The sequence below is a fragment of the Nannospalax galili genome, unplaced genomic scaffold (genome assembly GCF_000622305.1).
Source record: "Nannospalax galili isolate Female #2095 unplaced genomic scaffold, S.galili_v1.0 scaffold748, whole genome shotgun sequence".
In the NCBI taxonomy this organism is placed as follows: Eukaryota; Metazoa; Chordata; class Mammalia; order Rodentia; family Spalacidae; genus Nannospalax; species Nannospalax galili.
In genome coordinates this window covers 13,102-19,401 of record NW_008358283.1, presented here as the reverse complement: position 1 = coordinate 19,401, position 6,300 = coordinate 13,102, and positions in this window count along the sequence as shown.

Genomic DNA, 6,300 nt, shown 5'->3' with positions numbered 1-6,300 from the left:
AAAGTACCAGACTGGTGGAACTAACCTTCCTGGATATTTAATGGCCATACTTTGAGGCCTATACTAATTTGGTCAGAGGGACATAAAGGATAGTTTTCGCTCTTTTCCCTCCTAGGTCGACTAAGTTCCAGGGGACTTAGAGCATCTCTCAAAATGTCCTGTAACTGTGGTGAGTCACCTGTCCTCTTGATCAAGGAGGCCATGGAGACCCCATCAAATGGACTTGAACCAGTGTCCAGTCTACAAAGAGGAGGGTCAACACAGAGGAAACATTTCCTCCATGCTTCCAAGTGAAGCTAGCCATGGTCGAGCAGGACCTTTGACTTATCTTCACATAGATGGAACTGGTCAAAGAAAGGAGCCTCCCAAGCCCATTTGACCCCTGAGGAACAGATACTCAAATGGCCTTAAGAGTAAAAATAAATTGTTTTTTCTGGGCCAACTGTATGGTCTTAAACCTCTAAGTGGAAAGTATAACCAAAGATTAAAGGGATCAATATAATTCTTGAAGAGTCTATGTGTCTAACTAAAGTCTACGTAACAAGAAACAATGCCAGATAGGTGATACCTTTCTTTTAGTTGTTGGCCAGGGCAGCCCAAGAGACTCCCAGACACTAACCCAGCATAGAACTGAGAAAATGAACAGCAGACCCCAATCTTATCTAAAGGAATATTGGCAACTGATAGCTGCTAGATGAGGAAGAGCTGATCTTCCTAATACAAGGATCTCTAGATAGGCTGACTAGATTCAGTGGATGGACAAGCACTGGGGAATGGCTGTGGGCACCAACAACACAGTGGACAGTAACAACAATGACAAAGTATATATATATAGGCTCCAGTGGGTGGGCTATGGGAGGGTGCCATTTAGGGTGTGGGTATATACATGAATAAGATTGTTTGAGATGTTCTGCATGAAATTCACACAAAAAAATTAACAAATAAAAAATGAGTCATATTTGAGGAAGAAGCATAAAAATTTGCTTCATGTTAATTAGTAGAGGTGATAAACATTACCATCGAAATCTACCTGATGATTTTATATTCATGCTCAGGTGCCAAGGATCTCAGGAAGTAACTGATTGTGACTAGTAATAATCAGATACATGGAGATTAGAGATGCATGTGCAAACATCTAAGTGTTAGTAGCATTAAAAATGAGTTTTTCTCTATGAAACAATATATTTTAAAATGAAATGGACATCTTTTTAAAAGGTTTAAACTTCATTCAATTTGGGGGGGGGATAGTTGTGTCCCCATTTTAATTTCTGATTTTTTTTCAACAGCATTAACATATTCAATAACATTTTTCTGAGCTAAGGTGCATCTCTTTCAAAATTGGCTGTACATTTTTAGGTTTACAGATGAATTATTACGCTTGTACAATCTTTTACTCATTATAAACTCTATAAGACATAAACTTAAATGAGTAAACCTCATTCAATTTTATGTTTCATAGGGTTTATACTGGGTTCATTACTGTATAACCATATTAATTCAACTTTCAACTTAAATATTTACAGACAATTTTGAAAGAGATGCATCTTTGCTCTGGAAATTGTTATTGAATATGTTAATGCTGTAATGAAATGCTTCTTCTAACCATGTGGTTATTAAATAATGTTTTTTAATCACACAAAAAAGATACCTACAGAGAATTCCACCAAACAGACAGGGAACACACATTCTTCTCAGTGGCATATGAAACCTCTAGAATTTATCACATCGTGGGTCACAAAACAAACCGTAACAAATATTTTAAAAGAAAAATAATTCCCTGACTCCTATCAGACCACAGTGGAATAAAACTAGAAGTTCATAACTCTAGCCGCAAAAAAGACACAAATATTTGAAGACTGAACAATACACTTTGAACAGGAGTTATTGTGAAATCAGGGAATTAAAGAATTCCTAAATCAAGTGAAAACAAGAGCACAACTACCAGAACCTCCTGAATATAATCAGGGCATTCCTGAGTTTATGACCATAAATGCTGACATTAAGAGAAATCAAAGAGGAGGATGGAGAGGTGGCTCAACAGTTAAGAGCACTGGCTGCTCTTGCAGACGACAAGAGTTCAATCCCCAACTGGCTAACAACTGGTGGCTAACAACAACAACTGGTGGCTAACAACTATCATAACTCCAGTTCCAGGAAATCTGATGCCCTCTTCTGAACTCCACTGGCATTGCAAGACATGGGCATACTTACATGCATGCAGGCAATACACTCATACACATTTTTTTTTTTAAAGAGTGGCACACACCTTTAATCCCAGTACTTGGAAGGCAGAAGCAGGAGGATCTCTGTGAGATCAAGCCTAGGCTGGTCTACATAGAAAGTTCCAGGCTACCTGTGGCTACAGGGAGACCCTGTCTCAAAAAGAGAAAAAAAATTTAATCAAAAGTATGCAAAAAAAAATAAAGTATGTAAAAAGTATAAACAAAAATAAAGATTTGCACTAATGATACTTCCATCAAACTATATAATTTCTATATTTCCATGTATTTTAACACAAATAAAAGTATAAAAACATGAAAGAAAAAAGAAGCGAAAAATCCTCATCAAATTCAAAATGTACCTGTGGCCACATGTACAGCAAAAGTTTTTACTTGCTTCAGTACTAGGCTCCTTAAAGGCAGGTGTCCTGTCTTACACATTCTTTCAGGTTCATTCAGAAGCTAACCTTTGAATTACACTTTGGGACCCAGGAAGACTTTGTGAAATTAGTGAATTGCTGCCCACACTGGCTTACTGAAACATGTGATAGAGCAATTACACTGCTGCCGAGGGAGTAGAGTCGTGCGATGCTTGGGAAGCTTCTTAACCTCCTTAATCCTCACACTCTTCCTCTGTGCAGGTTATAATGCAGTGCTCCAGTATTTTAGGAAGATGTTGGAAGAAGTGATTTAAGGGCCACTGTGCTTCACTACCCCCTGTGTAACACACGCACAGGAAACTTCATTATTCTCTATAACGGCATTACACCTGAACTTTTTTCAGTCTCGTGCAGATCTGAGTGTGCTCAGTCCTAGGGAACTTGTTTGGTTTCTGTTGTTTTCTTTGCTTGCTTGTTTTGTCTGGGATCAAACCTAGGCTCTCAGCATGCTAGGTAAATATTGTGGCACTGAGATGTATACACAGCCCCAGGGAACATTTAGATGAAGTATTAAGGACAGTCATACTCCAGGAAGGGGTTGCCCTAGAATAAAGCTTTGCCAGAGAAATCTTCTGAGAGCGACAGAGGTACTTTATAATCTTCTAGAAGCCGCATTAAAAAAAGAAACAAGTAAAACAATCTTAATCCATTATTTAACCAAACATATCAAGAAAAGCATGATTTGAGCACACAATCAGTATAAAATATGAGGTGTGTATCTTTATTCATAAAATCTGAATATAGTACAATTTGCAATATAATATACTGCAGTACATCTCAATTATGAACCGTCATTTCAGCTGCCCAACAGCTTCATCAGGCTTAGAGCTCTGATACTGATAATTCAGAACTATATGATGCTGAGAAAAACTGAAAGTATCCCACAGGAGTTCATCTGTGTAGCAAGATAGTACTTCACTGAAGGAGTTCTATGTGCATACTCAACTTGGAATTTGAAAGTACAGTTCCTCTTAGGGAGACAGTGCTCGCCAGGGCTGTTTATTTCTTTTGATTGGTTGGTTGTTGTTTATTTTAGTGCTGAGAGCAAACTCAGGAGATTGCGCACACTGAAAACACTCCTTAGTCTTGTTTAAATTAATATATTTTCAAGCCTCTTTTGAATTAGAGGCACAATATTGATTATTGTTTCATTCCATTTGTGTTAGTAATTGTTAATAATCAGTAGGGTTGTTTTACTATGAAAAGAAAAATAAATATGAATTTTATTGCTAAACATCATTTTTCTCTTTCTAGCTATTTTTCTGCTAGTTTTCAGATTGCTTCTCATGGCTCAAATCTCAGTTTATTCTTCAACACAGGCTCATTATCTTCAAACACTAAAAACCTAGCATGGTAAGCATTCACACTTTACAGTGCATAAATGTATAAAACTGATAAAATTGTGTACTTTCATTTCCATCAGCAAAGTATGTGATTGGTTGTTTTGACTCTGAAGTCGAAACTGAGAGAGAGCTAGAGGCTCCTCTGGGAAAGGATGCAGAGGGCGCGGTCTCCTTATGTATCGCTCTATCACTGTTCGCACTTTCATTTCTCACTCTTTTATTTTTATTGAATTTTTGAAATTTTCATACAATATAGTTTGATGGTATTTAGATCTTCTCTCCTAGCCACACCTCCCCTCTCCCCCACCCAATTTAATGTAGTCAAATACATAATACAACCTACAGAATCTGATTTGTGTCCTCAAATGTCCTTTAGTGTGGGTCCATCCACTAGACCCACCAAGGGTCCATCCCTGTAAGAAACTGTCTCTCCCCCCCTTAGAGACCCTGCTAATCTCCAACGTGAGTTTCTCCTAGTTTCCTATCTCTCCTTCATCAATGTCTGTCCCTCTTTCTTACATAGTAGACTAAGAACCCCTGCCTTCTACCTCTACCAGTTCCTCCTTTTCCCTGGTCCTTAGCTCATGCACTTTCTTCATTTCCATTGGTTTGTGCTGATGGTGCCTCAGCACTCACTTACCTTTACCATGAAGTAAATCTTCCCCTGTGGCTCTGGGCTTTTAATGATCCTAGATTAGCAGAACTGGGGACAGAAGAGTCACAAATTGCCTTTATTTTCTGGTACTGGAGACAGAACACAAGACTTTGGGCATGCTACACACTCTGCTTCGGTTTTTGTAAATATCTGTGTAAATATAGGTCATTAAATAGTACGAATTTACCCCAATATTCAGGTTCTACATGTTCTACACTGAGATAAATGGGTTTTATTCTGTTTCTAAATCTGAGGCGTTCTACAGCAATGTCCGCAAAGTTGATGCAGTCCATTCCACAGGGAAACTAGTTTAGACTCAGGATGTTCTAAAGAAAGGCTCCTTACATCTAAGGAAATAAATAACCCAGAAGCACTACACTTCTTCCTCCCCTAGCTTACACAAGCAGTAAGGTCTGCTAAGAAATCATCTCAGACAAGCCTTGCCACCTAGAACAGGCTAAGATCAGTTGAGTTGACTGGAAGAGACACTCTCCAACCTGTTGAACTGCCTGCCAGTCAAGCAGTGAGCACCTGGGTTCCTGTTCTCCTGAATTGTCATCCATGCTGGGTAGTCTTTTGGTGATGAAGATGTCTTTGACTCATTTCTGCTCTTGTGAATAACTCCTCACCTACAATCCTGTAAGTAACCCTGAGAAAAGTCATTGGCTCACCAAGTTGGACTTTGGTGGTATCTTTACTTTGGTCTCTCACTGATTCCCTATCTGGGGTGAGTAATCATTTGTTCATGTCACCCCAGCGATAGTATCACACAACAGCGCAGACCAGACCCCAGCCTGTGTCCTTCTGTCCCCTCTGCCTGGAGTGCCAGCTACTTAAACTGGTATCTCAGAGCACAGTCTCAAGAAAATGAAGAAAAGATTGTTTTCTTCACTTAATTGTTTACAACAGATATTAAGTGCACATTGGAAATGACCACAGGGTTTCTTCACATGAAGTAAATAAAATAAAACAATAAGAACTGAAATAGAAAACAAGGTCACATATTTAAACTCAACATCTACAAGTATTGGATTCTTATGCAAGCTCAGAGATGATTGGATTGTGCCAAAGCTTCTTATTTAACACATGGGAAGACAGTATCTCAGAATGGATTTACACACGCAAGGGCACTCAGGAAGTGACAGAACTGTGGGTGCAGTCCAAGTCTCCCTCTCTACAGCATTTCCTCAGAGCTTAGTAAAACCATCTGTCAATGGACATGCTCAAATTACATGAGTCCTAAGCCATCACCTGAATAACTTTCTGTTAGTTGTAATATTTTCTTGTCCTGTGTCACTGACCACCTTCATAGTTTACTCTGTCCCAGTCTCCTTCTGAGGATCCATTGTCGTGGGGCTCTGATTTTCAAGGACAGGTGAGGAAATATACACCAAAGTTTCTTAAAATAAGTTTCAGCATGATATACAGCAGGATTTCTTTTTCAAATGAGATTCCCTATAAGTGTCAGAGTTACAGGTGGTACATGTGGGTTCTGGGAACCAAGCACAGGTCCTCTGCAAAAGCCACAGGTGTTCTTAGCTACTGAGCCATCTTTCCAGCACCCTGCCCGACACCCTCCATATAAGGGCAAAAGACATTCTGGAATCACATGTCGATTAAATTATTTGAAATCAAACAAAACA